This window comes from Mirounga leonina, unplaced genomic scaffold, assembly GCF_011800145.1.
Source record: "Mirounga leonina isolate KUSES-001 unplaced genomic scaffold, KU_Mleo_1.0 Mir_125, whole genome shotgun sequence".
Lineage (NCBI taxonomy): Eukaryota > Metazoa > Chordata > Mammalia > Carnivora > Phocidae > Mirounga > Mirounga leonina.
Genome location: NW_023270305.1, coordinates 29,074,107 through 29,092,433, shown reverse-complemented (window position 1 = coordinate 29,092,433; position 18,327 = coordinate 29,074,107).

Genomic DNA, 18,327 nt, shown 5'->3' with positions numbered 1-18,327 from the left:
CCAGTGGTTGGGGGTGTGCCAAGACCTGCTGGTGTTCCAAAGGGAGGGATCTCCGTCAGCTCCTAGTTTCAGGCTGATTGGAAGCCAGACCTACTGGCAACAGCTTGCTATTTATTTATTATTTTTTTGTTTTTTTGATTTATTCACATATTTATTTATTTATTTATTTTTGAGCGAGAGAGAGAGAGAGCATGCACCAGCAGGGAGTAAGGGTAGGGGCAGAGGGAGAATGAAAGAGAGCATCTTTTTTTTTATATAAAGATTTTGTTTATTTATTTGAGAGAGAGAGTGAGCAAGTGAGAGAGAGCAAGAGCAGAGGGAGAGAGAGAAGCAGACACCCCGCTGAGCAGGGAGCCTGATGCGAGGCTCTATCCCAGGACCAGGAGACCGGGACCTGAGCCAAAGGCAGACACTCAACTGACTGAGCCACCCAGGTGCCCTGAAAGAGAGAATCTTAAGCAGGCTCCACGCCCAGCATGGAGCCCGACGTGGGGCTTGATCTCAGCACCCTGAGATCATGACCTGAGCCGAAATCAAGAGTCAGATGCTTAACTGCCTGAGCCACCTGGGGACTCTAAAGCAACGTCTTTTAAAGTGTGCGAACATATATAGTCTTATGGGACCACACCTGTAAACCCTGCTGGCCTCCCAACCAGGTAATTTGGAGGTATCCCCTGGGTAACAGTTGCAAAAATCAGAGCTCCAGATGAACGGATAAGCTCTGTTCTGGAAGGTACCAGTGAGCTGTCGTGAGGCCAGTATGAGTGCAACGATACCAGCCCACATTCCCTGAGAGCCTCTGTAGCCTCTAGATATGTGGTGAACCTGAAGCGTGCCCCTTAGACTAAAGCTCCAGACAAGGAAATGGGCCTTCTTTTTCACAGGAAGAGTGGGTGTGTTTCAGTCTGCAGTCTGTGCTGTGCCCTGGGTGGTGGCCTGCCAAGAACTGTCTCTCCGATAGTTTTAGTCCTGAGGGACTCAGAAAAGCATTTGCCCCTGGCCACCAGAGCCAGGTGTTCAAGGGTGTCCCCTCTGTGAACTGTGTGCCTGCTGGCTTTCATGGAGCCATGGGAGAGCATGGGGCATGGTGCACCTACTGGCATTAGCAGGTGGGGGAGCTTGGGGGCTGTGTGGTGCTCACTGGCACTAGCAAGGTAGAGGAAGGGTGCCTGCTAGTGCCTCCATCCCTGGAGAGAGTCCCAAAGGCCCTGCCCCTCCAGCAGATGCTGAAAGACCAGCCAACGAATCTCCTTCGCGTAAGGTCTAGCTTTTTCTCAACTGCAGCCTTTGTGCTGGGTGAGTGAGTCTGCTCATGAGCCTTTTAAGAGCAGAATCTCTCAGTTCCCTACAGCACTTTGCATCCCCTGGAAGTAAGCCCTGTTGGTTTTCAAAGCCAGATGTCTGGGGGGCTATCTCCCCAGTGCAGGTCCTGAGGGTTGGGGTGCCTGATGTGGTGCACAAACTCCTCACTCCTTGGGGAGAAACTCTGTAATTGTGAGATCGCTTCCAATTGTGGGTTGCAGTGCCAGTGGTGGGGCTTTGGGGGAGACCACGTCTCTTCCTCTTGGACCTGTCTCTAGAGGCCCTATTCTCCTTTGTTGTGGGGGAGCTGTTCCTCTGTCTTTCAGGTCTTTTTTAGAAGGCATTGCTTCACATGTAGCTGTAGATTTGGTGGGTCTGTGGGTGGAGCTGAGTTCAGGATATTCTTATGCTGCCATCTTGAACTGCCTCCTCAACTGTGTTTTCAGCAGGGCATGGCATGTGGCAAACATTGAACGAGAGTCATATTGACTATCTATTAATGCGTAAGCCCGGGGAGGACGGGGAGTCAAGGCTACGGCAGCCCTTACTCATGCATATGTACACAGCACACGGTCAGGGCTGTTGGATAGAAGTCAGCTCAAGATTTCTATCCACGGGGATATGGAGGAAGGGCACTTAACCCAGCATGGGAGGGGACGGAGAGAATTCCCCCTGCAAGGGTGCATCAACCTTCATCACTCCTTGTCCACAGACAGAATAACATTTGTTCCACACCCTGGGCCATTTGTGGGAGAGGCTATTCATAGCTGCGGGTGACCAGCTGGATGGCTTCCTCTAGGCATCCTAGTCTCGCCCTTCACTGCCTTCCTTGGGGTGGGATGGAGTGGGCACACTGGGTGAGGGGCGCTGATGGTGTATGTCACACCTGAGCGTCTTGGGTAGTGAGCTCCTCTTGGTCCTGTCCTTCCTCTGATCTCTCCTTGCCTTCAGTCCAGCAATCCTATGAACCCTTTCCTTTTTCCTCATTGTGCTCTTCATCTCAGTGGTTGGTGATCCTGACTCCGAGGGCCACCATGAAGGCAACAAGGAGCTCAGAAGTTTATTTCTGCCCAACAAGAAAAGAGCATGATTCCTTTTGTTTTCTGGTCCAGATAAAAGAAAGGGGAGATGGGGAGAGGACAGGCTACATGGTACTTTAATTATACCCAGACAAGATTTAAAAAAAAGTTCTCAGCAACCAGCCTTCTGCGAGGATGATAACAAAACACTCTCTTCCAGCACTCGCCCTTGGTCCTGGGCCACAGCGGAGGGCGTTCATCTGTCCTACCCTTACCGTGAGCCATTGAGGGTGAGCGATGCAGTTTCCTGAGGGGGTAGTGAGCAGGGATTCCACCATGGTTTTAAAACCATGCTGTTTCGGTTAGGTTCTCTTGTTCTGTTGGCTCCTGATGGATGGAACTCTATGTAAGTCAATGCTGAAATGAGCTGCAGTGTAATTCCAAGCAATATATGATCAATATGTATATGCCGCATTGGGACACGAGGTTTCAGGTTCGATTACCAAATTTACCTTCACAGCATTGCATTTTGGGGTGATGGGAAAGAGGGTTGCATGAGGAGAACATGGTGGCATGTTGGGAGGTCACCTGGAGGGGCATGAGTCCCGGGCCAGGCGCTTCTGAGGGGAGTAGACAGGAGGTCTAGGGCTGCTTCTGATTTCATGGTGAGTCGGTCATGTGATTTGGGCAAGTCCTTCAACCTTCTCGCTTCTCTTTCTTCTTCTTTAAAAGGAGGAACAGTAAACTGTGTTCCAGATGCATGTAGGTGTCTTACCAGGAAGATTCCTTGGTCAAGTATGTTTGGAAAACACAGCCCCTCCTTTCCGTTACAAGACTCATTAGCACATTACAGGTTCTGCAGATACCTAACAAGAAGAAAACTGATTAGGATGTTCAGTGAGCACATCCCTCACTTTTTGACCACAAAACCCCCTTTTTGTGGTGATGGTGGTGGTAGGTGGGTACAGTTTGGGAAATATTGGTCTAGGTGTCCTTCTTGTTCTCGAACCTGTGATGTGCAGATCGTTGCCTGCACAGTGCACGGTGGTGACTGGAGCCTGAGTGTGCCTCTGTTTGCAGCTCAGCCTCTTTACCAGCTTCCGGGAGCACAGCATCCACAGAAGCCCCAGCACTGAAGCCAGCACCTGAAATCCTTACAGCTCCTTACAGGTGGGTGTGGCGCGTCAGGCAGAGCACTTAACTGTCTCCTCTGTTGCTGAGCCTTGCACGCTGCAGCGACCCTGGGGCCTCTCCATTCTACTCCCCGCCTTGCACACCCTATGTCCTCTCTCTGCCAGGCTCTCCAGAGCCGCCCTTGCCAGCCCCGGCCCTCCTCTGCCCTCCCCCTGGAACACTGCCATTAGCTGACCCCAGGCTCTCCCCTCCCTCTGCTCTGCCCTCCCCCGCCCCCACCACCCTGGGTCTGCTCTTAGGAGAGTAGGGCTCAGCTGATTCCTGTGGTTCCTCCCTCCTCCCCCATGATTCCTCAGCTTGAGCAGAAACCGTCCACCTCTTACCTGTAGTCATGAATGACTATATCTGTAGCTTATTACTTTGTGTGGTTTGAAAAGTCTTTTGTTTGTTTTTTAAATCAAGATAGCTTGCATATATATAGCTTTTTTTTTTACCCTTCAAAGCCCTCATTCATGATCTCATGTCATGGTCTCCGATCCCCGAGTGTGGAAGGGCAGTGATCACAGAGGTCTTGGAGGCCCCGCGGCCCACAGAGCAGAAGAGGCTGAGGCGGTTGTCACATTGTCCTGGCAGGGGGAGGAGTCCCACGTGGCCTTCCTTCAGGCCCCCCTGTACCTTGGTGACCTGGCCAACTGTGTAGACCAAAGCATCCACGCCAGCTGGAACACTGCCCGTTCTCATGGACACACCACTGTGTATCTGGGCCGGCTCCCAGTCTGGCCACACAAAGCCATGTTCTTCTGCTTCCAGAGGCTCAGGAGTGCGGGGTGCAGAAGGTCCTTCCCTGGGAGGCTTGGCTTCTGCATCAGGAGCCGAGCTTCCTTGCACTGGTGTTTGTCAGGGTGTTTCGGGGTGTGCAGGAGTCTGAAGCCAAATTTTTCAGCCTCTATTGGAGAAGCAAGTTTTATTATGTAAACATTTGAAGAGGGAGTGGAGGAAGCCAGCAGGGAGAGTCCTGGGGTGGATGATTATGCAGAGTTGCAAGCAGCCCTGTCAGGGACAGGTCTTCAGTGCTGCGTAGGTTCTGACCTGGGGAGATACCCCTGCCCCTCCTTCTGGCTGTCTCTGTGGGACACTGGTTCGTCTGTCTGGCCTCCTCTCTTTTGCAACCAGCGCAGCTCCAGAACCCTCCAGCAGCACTCCGGGTGGACATGCCCACTGATCAGAGTTGTTGTGGGTCAGGGAAGCTGTGGCCATTATCATTTTTCACACTGGGGCCCATGAGCATCTTCAGCTCCTTCATATACCTTATGGCTTATACCTGATACCTTTAGTTAAAAAAAAAACAAACAAATTAAAAAACTCCCAGTGTAAACAGAGTAATTATGGAACCTTGTCCTGCAACCTAATCCAGCTTTAAAAAAATCCTAAAAAACACAAAAAGCAACTGTATGCTCTAAGTCAGCTGTATGGAGACGTTTTGTTGTGCGTTTCAAGCGTTACTGCAATCCTTCCCTGCCTGGCCTTAGCTCTGGCCCCACTTCCTCTTGGAAACAGGGGCAAGGGGCTGACACTGCACGCCAGGCCCGGCTCCACAAGGACGAAGCCAGGGCAGGACCGTATTTAACTGAATTCCACAGACAAAATTTTCCTATTATTCCATACTTGCACTGTTAACTATGAAAAAAATTTTTCTTGTTATTTTTGGTGGAAATTGCTCTTCAATAGTCTATTTATTTATTTATAAAAATTTTGTAAAGATTTTATTTGAGAGAGAGGGAGAATGCGAGACAGAGAGCATGAGCGGGGGGAGGGGCAGAGGGAGAGGGAGAAGCAGGCTCCCCGCTAGCAGAACCCTGGGATCATGACCTGAGCTGAAGGCAGATGCTTAACCAACTGAGCCACCCAGGCGCCCTTCAATAGCCTTTTTAAATGACAAAGCCAACAGATAGAAAACATAAAGGGACAAAGGAGAAAATAAAAAATGAACCATCATTTTACCATCCAGAGATAGCCACTTTTGACATTTGGTAATATTTCTTTCCAGTTACGTGTATACACATTGCAGTCTTGGAATTGTTGTGTATATAATTTTGTATAGCTATAACTTTTCACTTAACATTACAGCACAACTGTGTTTCTCTGTCATTAAATGCTCTTGAAGTCACCATCACTAATCACTGCTGTTTCTTCCATTGTATGGATATACCATAATTTATTTAACCATTCCCACATTATGAGACAAATACACTGGTGCCAACTTTTTTGGAACTGTATATGATGACGCTTCAATGAGCATCTTTGCAAATAAATCCAAGTTTCTGACCTGTTCGAGCAGTGGATTGCCAGAAGGTGGGTGAGGGGTGGAACTCCGATTGCCACATTGCTTTCCAGAATGGTGATTTCAAACACGGATGGGTGAGGCTTGCGGCGCACATCAGCAGCATCAGCTGGAGACTGTGGAGGTGTCAGAATTGTCCATCTTGATTTTCACTTTCTTCCTGTCACTCCTGAGGTGATGTGAGAGGTCAAGGTTTGACTCGTTACTTTAAGAGGCCCAGGCCAAAAGAGAGTAAGCAAATGAACGCTTATTGAGAATTTACCTTGTGTGGCAACCTCTGGAAACAACGATAATAATAACATGATGCCTGGGAAGGAGCTCTATTCTGGAACGTTCCACACACTTTCTTGGCTTCATGAAGTCTTTACTAACATCTTTATTATTTTCGCTTTTAGGGTATCCAGGTTTTAAAGACCTTGTATATGAGGTGAAGTCATATAAATCATCTAAGTTGTGGTAAGCAGTAATGTCCAGTGGGCGTATGGACGCCTGGACACTGGCCATTCTTTTTTTTTTTTTTTAAAGATTTTATTTATTTATTTGAGAGAGAGAGAATGAGAGAGAGCACGAGAGGGAAGAGGGCAGAGGGAGAAGCAGACCCCCTGCCGAGCAGGGAGCCCGATGTGGGACGCGATCCCGGGACTCCAGGATCATGACCTGAGCCGAAGGCAGTCGCTTAACCAACTGAGCCACCCAGGCGCCCTGGACACTGGCCATTCTTATTTCTGGTTTTCTCTGTTCCTGATCAACAGTCAGTCCATCCTGGGCACACTTAGGCCCAGGCTGGATGCTCCCTCCGAGCAATGTCAAAATTGTCACTTTATACATCACTCTAAGGACGTAGATTCTGAAGAAGGCAGTGCTGAGGGGGTCTAGAGAAGGGGAGTTGGCTTTCTGAGATAATTTTTCTCTTTCCTTCAGGTTCAAATTTTTTTTTTCTTTCCCCTGCTAACTGCTAAGTTCAGAGTCTCAGGGGGTGAAGTAGATTCTTAGCACTGGAGAAGTGGAACACTATGATTCTCAAATTCAGGTTTATTTCTTCTAAATACCCAGAAAAATGATGTGTGGAAATGTCTTCGCTGAAACCATGCCACTTGCAGCCAGACGCACACTCAGCCTGCATTCGAGGTGCTGAAGTAACATGACAGATGCTGGGTGGGGAGAAGGCCCAAAGAATGCCCTCCAGGAGGCAAGCTCCTGGTCCCAAGGTTAGACCGCCCGCCACCGCCTTCTTCCTCAGATACCCAGGTGCCGAGGCTCACCCTGGGGCGGAGGGTCTAGCATTAGACCCTCCAAGCTCCTTTCTCTCCGGGGTGCTGGCTTCTGCCAGATGCCAGCAGGAAAGGGAGAAATGGCCTGACATGCTGCACGCCAATGTGAGATGCCCCAAAACAACGCGGTAGCATCTGATGTTCCCAGGATTGATTGGGGGTTCCAACCACGGCTTGTGTGGCCCTGTAAACATTATGCAATCTCTCTCAGCCTCCGCTTCCTCATCTATAAAATGGGCTCATGGAACTGCCCCCCGCCCCCCCTTAAGTTGGTTGTGACCCTGTATTGAAAGATCCTAGATTGGAAATGTAGTGTAAAAGCTTAGAAGGTGCTGGGTCAATATTGCTGTTCTTGTGTCTCATCCCACAGAACAATCAGCAGAGGCTCCTGGGGTGCTTCTAATGGCGGGCTTTTGGTATGTGGAGAGACCTCGGAGGGAGATATTTCCCCCAAGCACAGACATATTCTTGTGACCTTAGGCGGTGCTCACACCACAGGCACGATTCAGGGCAGTTCCTCCCCGTGGGGTTTGGAGTCCCTACTCCTCCTCACCCTGGCGCCCCAGGGAGTGCCTCTGGATTCCTGTCCTCTGTGTCTTGCCTGAGTCCCCACAGGCTGCCTTGGCTGAGAGGCCCTGAACCCTGTGCTCATCAGTCAGCTATCAGGCAGAGGTGCTCTCTATGTGCCTAAGCCAGGTGGGGAATTGCAGGGAGCCCAGCCGGGTGCAGGGTACAGAATGGCAGGTGCATGGAGTGTCTAGAGGCCCATGGGCAGTGCCAGGCCATGGGCAGACAGAGGTGGGGCTGTCCCCTCCCCTGCTGTGACCTCAGTGCTATCTCAGACCAAAAGCAGGAGACTCCGATGGGGACAGAGGGCCCCAGTCGCCCCCAGGGCAGTACTCGGGAACAGGCAACTTCATAGCCCATTGCTACCCAGAGTCCAGCCCCAGGAAGGCAGCCTTCGGCTTGTGGCCTGGGCTTAGTCCCCACCAGGTGTGACCACACCACCTGAGCTACGTGACACAGAGCGTGGTGACTTTCATGCCGGCTGCCTCTTGCAGGATGGCCGTGGGGCCTAGCTGGCCCCGGCACAATCTCGGACAGCTGGGCTTCTGGCAGTTAGCCCCCCTGACAAGGAAACGGGCCTTGACCTGTGCTTGCTGTGTGGCTAATAGGAGTTTACCGAGCCCAGGACTGATTTGGAGCTTACTAACCCTGGTTTCCAGAACTGGGCTTATGTTGTACCTATCCTGGAGGCTGTATTTTTTTATTTAAAAAAAAAAAAAAAAAGAATATCTTACTCAGGGTATAACTCTTCACAGCTAATCCCAGTGCAGAGAAGAATGAATGCTCTTGGTGTTTTCTCGAGGTCTCTTAAAGGAAATCTCTCACCGTTCTCTTGGGTGTGGCATTTGGCTGCTGGGAACACAGTTTATCTTACAGAGGAAACTGTTTCGCAAGAGGTTTCCCACAATTATGGTCTGAGGGAGGGTCCCTGCCAGCTTTTCTTAGTCATTTGGGCTTAGAGGGAAGGTGGGTTTTGTTGTTGTTGTTTGCCTTTTTTTTTTTTTTAAATCTGAAGGCAGGAGCCATCTGGGAGTAGGCACACATGGGTAATTACCCTGAGTTAGGGAGACAAAAGGATTGCTGATCAGCAGCTCTCAGGGCTGCTGCAGGTGGCTGATGGCTTTTGGTGGAATGTCACCAAGTACTCAGGCAACGGGGTGAGTCAGAAATCCTTAGGTCACTTGTGGTTTTCTTTCATGGTTTTGCTGTGACTATTAACTTGTTTTTACTTAACAAGAAAAACAGGTGTTTGGGTGTCTGAAAGAGTGCTGCCCTCTCCTAGCAGCTTACTGTAGTCACATGGCTGCCCCAGTTTGGTCCACACTAAATAGATAACCAAAAATGAGGGAGAACCAGCAAACTCTTTAGACAGGGCCTCCCGGGACACTCAGATCCTTGTGATGCTCATGAAGAGAGTAAGTGAGCTTAGAGTCATCCATCCTTTGATAGTTTGAATTGCTGGATCGGTGAGACAGCCCCCCCGGGCTCCCTCCGGGGCTCAACCTCCCTTTGGAAGTGAGTGTGTGTGCTCTGCCCCTGGCTTTGAGTTTTCTATATCCCGCCTGGATGAGCTGACAGCTCTCACCTTGAGTTCTGGTGCTTTTGGATGGAAATGAAAGCACCACATTTGTCCAAACCCAGCGCTGGGCTTTCTTTTCACCTGACCAGGCAGCCGGACTCTGCAGCTTTTGCATTCCCGCTAACATCAACGCACACACTCCGGATTCCCAATCCCAGGAGAGAATGGCTGCCTCCCCTGCTGCAGGCGCTCACCGCTTCCCTCCGGTCCTCAGGCCTGAAAGGATGAGTTTCGGGCTTCACTGCAAAGACCTTCACAATGGGACTATTTGGTTCCAATCAAACCTGCTCTATTCACAGGAGTGAAAGTGATGGGAGGTGCCAGATTGGGCCCTCAGCCTTGGGACTGGAAGTTGCTAGAATCTGCCAGACAAACACAGACCAGGAAACTTTTTTTTTTTTTCTTACCAGGAGTTAAAGGTGGCCCCAAATGTCCTCCCATGACCCCCATTCCCACTGGACCTGCATTATACCTGTCTGTGACCTTTAGACACGGAGCTCTTCAGGGTTGGGCTTTTCATTCGCAGCTTGAGCAAGGCGGCTGGTGGCCAAATAGTGACCGCCCAGGGCACACCTTCCTGGTCCTCTGCCATCAAGCCAGACCCCAAGGCTGCCGGCCCCCTGGAAATCGTGGGGTGCCTGGACTTGCCCTTCTATGGCAGGGGAGCTGCAGAGATTTGCTGCCTCGCCACATCACCGACGCGGGCAGGATGGATCAGCGTGGCGGGCTGAGTCAGACATTGGGGTCATGAGAAATGAACGTGGGCGCCTGGGTGGCTCAGTTGGTTGAGCGACTGCCTTCAGCTCAGGTCATGATTCTGGAGTCCCTGGATCGAGTCCCGCATCGGGCTCCCTGCTCGGCAGGGAGTCTGCTTCTCCCTCTGACCCTCCCCCCTCTCATGTGCTCTCTCTCTCTCTCTCATTCTCTCTGTCTCAAATAAATAAATAAAATCTTTAAAAAAAAAAAAAAGAAATGAACGTCGCAGGAGTCGCTTGCGAGGGAGGGAGCTGGCAGGGACAGCGCAGCAGGAGGTGCCTGCAGTGCAGCCAGGGAAACAGGGAAACCGCAGTACAAGTCACCTCTGCCCCCTCCCCGGCCGTGTCACCAGGCTTCCACCGTGTGTGGTGCAGAGCAGTCAGTTCATTGGTCGGACGGATTGTTCTCTTTGCGAGGTGAGAGATGGTGTGGGGTGGGACACCTGTCAATACGTCATGGGTCATTTTCAGGGCCATCTTTTATCTTCCTCTTCCTGTTTGTAGTTCTTGGAGGGACACGTCAGCAGAACGGCAAGTAGACACCTGGGCTGCCATGAATGAGTGAGTGCATGGGACGGGGGCTCCGGGGCCCATGGCCATCCTCACCGAGGGGTGGGCTGCCTGTGGGAAGCGGAGCTGAGCCCAGCCGACCCGAACCCTCATCAGTGAGGGGGCAGCGAGCCGTTGCAAATGAGGGGGCAAGTGGCTTGTGGACAGAGGGATGTTCTCTCCGGCATATCCTTGCTGGGAAAGTGGAGCTTCATCAGGACGAGGCCCAGCGGGCAGCTGCCCTTGTAGCAGTTGAGTTTCCTCTGGTCTCTACAATTCTCATGTTCGGGGAGTAACTGTGTCCGTGCTGCCCCCCTCCGCCCACACTGTGCAAAGGGCTCGGTCTGCTGGCACAGAAGCACCCCTGCCTCCCGAGGGTGTGGGTGTGGCTGGCTGGTCACCGTCTGCTGGCTGCCTGCCCTCATCAAGGGCAGAGGCGGTCCCGCTCAGCCTTCTGGCCCCCCGGAGACACCTGTCATGCCGGCAGGCACCATGAAAACCCTGAGAGCTAGTGGCCCAGGGTCAGAGGTGGGCAAGAGTCTTAAAATCCATACAAGCCATTCCGAAGGTTTCCCTTGATTTGACCAGCATTGATTGAGCACCTACTGTCTATGGGGAGCTGTGTCAGAATCAAAAGGAGGTAGCTGTTGCTGGTAACAGGTGAGACGAGGTATCCGAACAGGAGCTGCCGTCCTGCTCCCCGGAGCCTGAAGGAGTTCTTAGAGAAATGGGGGTGGGGTGGTGGTCCTCAGAGACTGCCAGCAGAAGAGAAGTGTTAATCCTCTTACTGTAAAAATTGGATCCCTTGTTTTTGTCTATCTGGCTGTGGCTCTAGGAACAGAATCATGCCAAATGCTTGCTGCTTACCTGCCTGGTCTGATCTTCCCATCTAAGGTCAGGTCTGGACACAAAGCTTGGACGATTGGTGCCCAAAAGAGGGACCAGGAGGAGGGGAGACCCCCCGCCCCAAGCCTCTGACGCCTCCTCCTACTCTGTCTTATTGGCATCCAAAGAAACCAAGGCGTGTTTGGGGTGAGCTCTGCTCTGTGTGTTCCCTCATCTCTCTCCTCCCTGTGCTGGGCAGCGCACGGCCTCTCCTCTCCCAGCCCGCCAATGGCCACAATCTCTCCCTGCTCTAGAGTCAACACTCCCCCGGAACAACTTCTCACTTTGTGCCAAGCAGTGTGTGGCCAGGGGAGAGACAGCCAGGCTGAGCCTGTTCCCGAAGAACACTTCCTTCAGGAGAGATAAAGGACACAGTGAGCCCAGGGCAGACCCTCCCAGCACAGGCTGAGCACCCCATCTCTGAGCAGCCGAGAGTTACAAACATGTGGGAGGCGCTGTCATTTGGGCCTCCCTTCCTGAGGTCGGCCTAGCTTACTCTTTGAGCTCACACTTCAGCACAGTGTCTTGGAGAAAACGGTGGACCGATCCCCACACCCCTGCAGTGTCGGGATAAACACTTTATCTCCACTCAGCTTGCTGACCTGCCCCCAGGGAGAAGCCGTGTCTTGTCTGACTGGGGAGACTGGTGAGAGCCTGGGCCACATTTACAAGGGAATATGGCCACCATGTTGTTTCATTAGTGTTCTCTCTTTTGCACCCCACATACACATCGCCATGAGTCCCACCAATTGGGAGGAAGGGCCAGGGCTCTTCTCTGTTTTCTTTCCAAATGGGAAGCACATCTGGGGTAGAACCAGTCTTTTTGACAGCCCATTTCTGTCCTGCCATCTGCTGGACCTAATGCGCCTGGCATAATCTTCCAAACAGTACTTAGCAGACCCAGACTTCCTCTGGAAGTTCCAAGGCCTAGACTTGAATGTGATGCTAGGAGCCCCCAGCTTGCCTTCTGGGACCAACCAAGTTCTCCAATCCAGCTTTTTCACAGAGCTGTGAACTTTGCAAGTTTCAGGCCATATCATCCTTATTTTCATCAAGTTTTTTTTTTTTTTTTTATGCATAGGCTGTAAGATTTCAGGGAAATTCAGGTTTTCTTGAACATTGATTAGTCACAAATACTATTAGGAGCGACAACATTCATTAACAAGTTTGCCTCCATGTCCTTGTTGTAGTAACACCTTACAATCCGCATTGGCCTCATGGACCAGTCTCTGTTCCCTGGTGTCTGGGGCCTCAGCTGGGGAGACACAAAGGCTGGTGGTGATGGGGGCTGAGGCCTGGAATCATCTGAAGACCTGTTTGTAATTGCGGTGGTTGATGCCAGTTATCGACGGGGACCTTATCTCTGGCACGATCATCTGGAACACCTAGGTATGGCCTGGCCTTTCAGCATGGTGGCCTCCCAGGGGTCAGACTTCTTACATGGGCCTCAGGTTTCCAGCTGCAGGGTGGAAACTGCATCACCTTTTATGCCCTAGCTTTGGAAACCAGGTGTTACCCTTTTGCTGCATGCTTTTGGTTGAAAGCAAGTCCCAAGCCTGCCCAGATCAAGAAGAAAGGAATTAGATCCTACCTCCTGATGGAGGAATGCAATGTTTTGGAAAGGGAGATATGCTTGTGACCACCTTTGGAAACACAATCTGCCACAGAACAATCAGAAGGAAAATGTACAAGTTTTCTATTTTGTCTGTCTTGTTCTACCAGCAGGCACAAGGTTGAGAAGAGCAAACTGGGCAGGAAAACTCTGAGGAACAGCCAGTAATGGAAAGGGTGGTGGATTTCTCATGTAGTTGACTGGGAAACACCCGTGTGTGACCAGGGGACTCAGGGACCCTTGCTTTGGAACATTGTTTGCTGGTGATGTCCACTGTGGACTCTTAAATCTGAGCTCTTGCATTTTGCAACAAAGCATCCCTCCCCTTGCCATTTTGGGCCAAAAATATGTCACAAAGGGGAGTGATAGTTTTCCATAAAGGTGTTTTGTGCAGTATGTGGGGGCCAGTACATGTACAGTGAATGAGGCTGTGATCATTGCATGACTTTCTCAGAATCTTTCATAAGGGGCCCATACAGGAGTGCTGTGTCCTTTCTCTTCTTTAGACAGAAGATGGAATCTGTGAAGATTTCTTTCTTTTTTTCTAATTTTCTTTTTTTTTTAATTTTCTTTTTAAGATTTTATTTATTTATTAGTGAGAGAGAGAAAGAGATTGAGAATGAGCCAGGGGCAGAGGCAGAGGGAAATAGAGAAGCAGACTCTTCGCAGAGCAGGGAGCCCGATGCGTGACTCGATCCCAGGACCCTGGGATCATGATCTGAGTTGAAGGCAGACGCTTAACCGACTGAGCCACCCAGGTGCCCATCCATAAAGATTTCTATATGATTACTGCTGTGAGGATTTAAAAAGTTGACCCTAACTCTTACTAGTAATTCCTAAGAGGCAAGGAATTTTGTGATAATAATTTTATTTATTTTTTATTTATTTATTTTTTTTAAGATTTTATTTATTTATTTGAGACAGAGAGAATGAGAGAGACAGAGAGCACATGAGAGGGGGGAGGGTCAGAGGGAGAAGCAGGGAGCCCGATGCGGGACTCGATCCCGGGACTCCAGGATCATGACCTGAGCCGAAGGCAGTCGCTTAACCAACTGAGCCACCCAGGCGCCCTGTGATAATAATTTTAAAGATTAATCAGTTCAATATCTATTCAAATGGATAGAAAACTGCCTTATTCTAAATATATTTTAAGGACTTTTTTTATTATGTTGTTTTGGGCATCTGGTACAAAAACGCATCATATGTGCGATAAACATAATTATTTAAAAAAAAATCCTATGATCCAAGGATCCTTTTAATACCATCTTCTTGGGCCTGCGTGCTAGATGTCTATCCCTGCTCGTGTAGGGAAGAAAGTTCATTCCTCCGGGGCGCCTGGGTGGCTCAGTCGTTAAGCGTCTGCCTTTGGCTCAGGTTATGATCCCAGAGTCCTGGGATTGAGCCCCACATCGGGCTCCCTGCGCGGTGGGAAGCCTGCTTCTCCCTCTCCCACTCCCCCTGCTTGTGTTCCCTCTCTCGCTGTGTCTCTCTCTGTCAAATAAATAAATAAAATCTTAAAAAAAAAAAAAAAAGTTCGTTCCTCCATTATCTGAACTGAAGTGAATGGAAATATCTCAGGGGCAAGTAAATTTGGGCTAAAGGCCAAGTGGCTTATTATAGGGCTTTTTAAAAAATTTTTTGTGGCTATCATGTTTTGATGTTTAAATGCCTAGATTCAAAGCAGTAGCTTTGCAGGGGGGCCTAGTGTATAGTGTGTGGATGCCAGGAAATGGCCATACTTGGGTGTATGTTCTCCATTGGATGGATCCAAGACCAGGGGGATGCTGAGGTCTGCCAGCTTCAGTGCCAACATCAAGTAAGCAGATGGTGCTGGCAATGTTAGCCATGAAAAAATCATGTTTTTCAAGAATATTTAATGACACAGGGAAATATGATCTAATGTGAAGTGAATTGCATCAATACTCCAAACTGTGTACCAACTGTATCTGGTGAATCAGCTGTAATAACATGGGCAGGAGGCAGAGCCAGCCAAACCCTGCTTACTCATTTCCCAGGAAGGGGTTGGGGGATGGGGAAGAAGCCCCAACAGAAGATACAGAGCCCTGGAAGGTCAGCTAAGGCCTGACAGGGTCAGAGTGTGGGGAGGATCTTGAAGGGCAAGAAGGAGGCAAGGCTGGTGGGAAAGAGATTAGGCTAACACAGTAGAAAAAAATGCATCACTATAGACCAAGCTTAGCACCATAGACAAGTTTTATCACTGTAGACAATGTTCATCACTGTAGGCCAAGTTCATCACTGTAGACCAAGTTCATCACTGTAGACAAGGTTCACCACTGTGGGCTGTTTCTCCATGAGCCTGCCCTGTTGTGTTATCTCATATCTGTCCTACCCCTTTGTTTGTTTGTTTTTAAAGATTTTATTTACTTATTTGAGAGAGAGAGAGAGCATGAGAGGGGAGAGGGTCAGAGGGAGACCTGAGTCAAAGGCAGTCACTTAACCAACTGAGCCACCCAGGCGCCCTGTCCTATCCCTTTGACTGGAGGCCATCAGTTGCTACCCTTTTTTTGGCAGTTCCTTTAGGTGCTCCTGAAGTCCTGTCTGCATGGTTCTTTCTTTTTTTTAGAAAGAGAGAGAGCACGCACACGAGTTGAGGGGAGGGGCAGAGGGAGAAGGAAAGAGAAAATCTTAAGAAGGCTCCATGCATAGCACAGAGCCCGACCCGGGGGGTTGATCTCACCCCTGAGATCACGACCTGCGTCAGACGCCTGAATGACAGAGCCACCCAGGGACCCCTGCATGGTTCTTATTTTTATATTAGACTACTCTTTGAAAGGCAGCTTGAAAGCAGTCTAGCCCCATGACTAAAGGGTCAGTTTAAACGCATCTACAGGCTTCAGAAGTAACTTGCACCCCTAATTTTCAATTGTCCACTCTGATAGCTATAAATATCTTGCTTTGGGAAGGGCTGTTCATCTCCATGGGCTTAATATATACATATGAATGGAATCTATTAACACAGATTTGTGTGGCCTTTGTAGACAGTGGTGTTTATTCCTTTTCAGCTGTTGGTTTGGATAGATATAAAAAGAAAGGAAATCAGTTTGCCTTAAGAAGGTGAGGAGATGGAGAAGAACAGATTTTGGTGCCCTAGTGGTTTCCATGTGCCATGGGCCCACCGTTACCATCCCTGCAATCCCAGGATTACCCAAGGAGAGAATGAGAGGCGGATGGGGTGTTCAGGTTTTCTGTCAGGGGCCTGACAACTCCAACAACCCAGGGGTTCAGCCACCTCAGTGCTATCTAGGCAGAGGGCATCCTCACACTTGCTTCTCAGGCAAGTTCCCCTGGCCTCTTTCTCCAGCGGTTATTAACAGGCATCAATTCATTAATTGATATTGGTCTAATTCCTTCTGAGGGAAAAGTTTTGGACATTCTTGTAAAAAAAAAAAAAAACAAGTAAAAGAAAAAAGTGTGTTATTTTAGGAGGAAAACATGTTTATTGTTGAAGAGTTGCTTATTAACTCTTTGCTATAAATCCTTCTGGTTCTTTTATTTCTTTAAATTTTTATTCTGGAATCTTTATAGATTCAGAGAAAGTTGCAAAGACAATGCAGAGGCTTCCTGTGTACCCTCCCTCTGGTCACCCCACTGGTTACATCTCGTGTAATTATAGTCCGCTACCAAAACCAGGAAACTGGCCTGGGTACTATGTGTGTGTGTGGTTTAATGCCATTGTATTACATGTATAGATTCTTGAAAGTGCCGACCCAGCTGAGACACAGACCTGCTCTATCACCACAAAGGTCCCCCTTGTTCTTTCCCTTAAAGTCATGCTGCCCTCCCTCCCCACCATCCCTAACCCCTAGCAACCACTAATCTGTTTTCCACATCTGTATGTTTGTTATTTTGAAAAGTTATGTAAATGGAATTGTAGAGTATGTGACCATTTGAGACTGCAACTTTTTACTCAGCAGAATTCCCCTGAAACCCCTCCAAGTTGTTGTGTGTGCCCAGAGTCTGCTTTTTATTGCCAAATAGTACTCCACTGTGATGGTTAATTTTATGTGTTAATTTGGCTGGGTCAAGATATTGACCCAGATAGTTGGTCAAATAGTATTCTAGATATTTCTGTGAAGGGTTTTTGTTTTGTTTTGTTTCAGGGTTTTTTTTGGCTGAGATTAACATTTAAATGAGCAGACTTTGAGTAAAGTGGATTATCTTCCATAGAGTCCATGGGCCTCATCCAATCAGCTGAAGGTCTTAAGAGAAAAAAGACTGACTTCTCCCAAGGAAGAGGGACTTCTGTCAGCAGATTGCCTTTGGGTTTGAGCTGCACCTTCTACTGTTCCCTGGGTTTCCAGCCTGCAGGCCTATTCTGCAGATTTTGGGCTCATTGGCTTCCATAATTACATGGGCCACTTCCTTAAACTCTTTGTCCATATATCTGAATCTGTAGACCCCTGGCTGATTCATCCATACTATGGTTGTCCAGTTTGTTTAGCCATTCACCCACTGCAGGACATCTTGATTATTTTGTTTTGGGCACTATATATAAAAAAGCAAAAATAAAAGTTTGTGTATAAGTTTTCATGTGAACATACATTCATGTGATTTGTTTTCTTACACTTGTTGATGGTGGACCACATTGATTGATTTTTAAGTATTGAACGAACTTTGCATCTCTGAAATAAACTCCACTTGATCATGTGGTATTCCTTTTATATACTGCTAAGTATTATTTATTAATATTTTGTTAAGAATTTTAGCATCTATATCCGTGAGCTATATTGCTCTGGAGTTTTCTTTTTTTGTACTATCTTTGTCTGATTTGATATCAGGTAATACTAGGTTCATAAAATAAATTGGGAAGTGTTCCCTTCTTTTCTGTTTTCTGGAAGAAATTGTGTAAAATTTGTGTTAACATTTTTTAAAACATTTGTTGAAATTCCCTTCAGTGAAGTCATCTGGGCCTGGAGGTTTCTTTTTGTGGAGTTTTTAAATTAAGAGTTAAATTTATTTATTAGTTGTAGGGCTATTCATAGTATCTGTTTCATCTTGCCTGAGTTGTGGTAGTTGGTAATTTTCAAGGAACTGGTTTATTTCACCTAAGTTGTCAAATTTATGCACCTAATGTTTTTCATAGTATTTCCTTATTATTCAAGTAATGTCTGCTGTATCTGTAGTTTTGTCTCATTTCATGGGTGATATTGGTAACTTGTGTCTTCCATCTCTCTTTTTTTTCTTTGTGAGTCTTGCTAGAGGTTTGTGAATTTTATTGTTTTTTTTTTCAAAGAACCAGTTTTTTGTTCCATTCTTTGTCTCCATTGATTTTTTGTTTTTAATTTTAGTGAT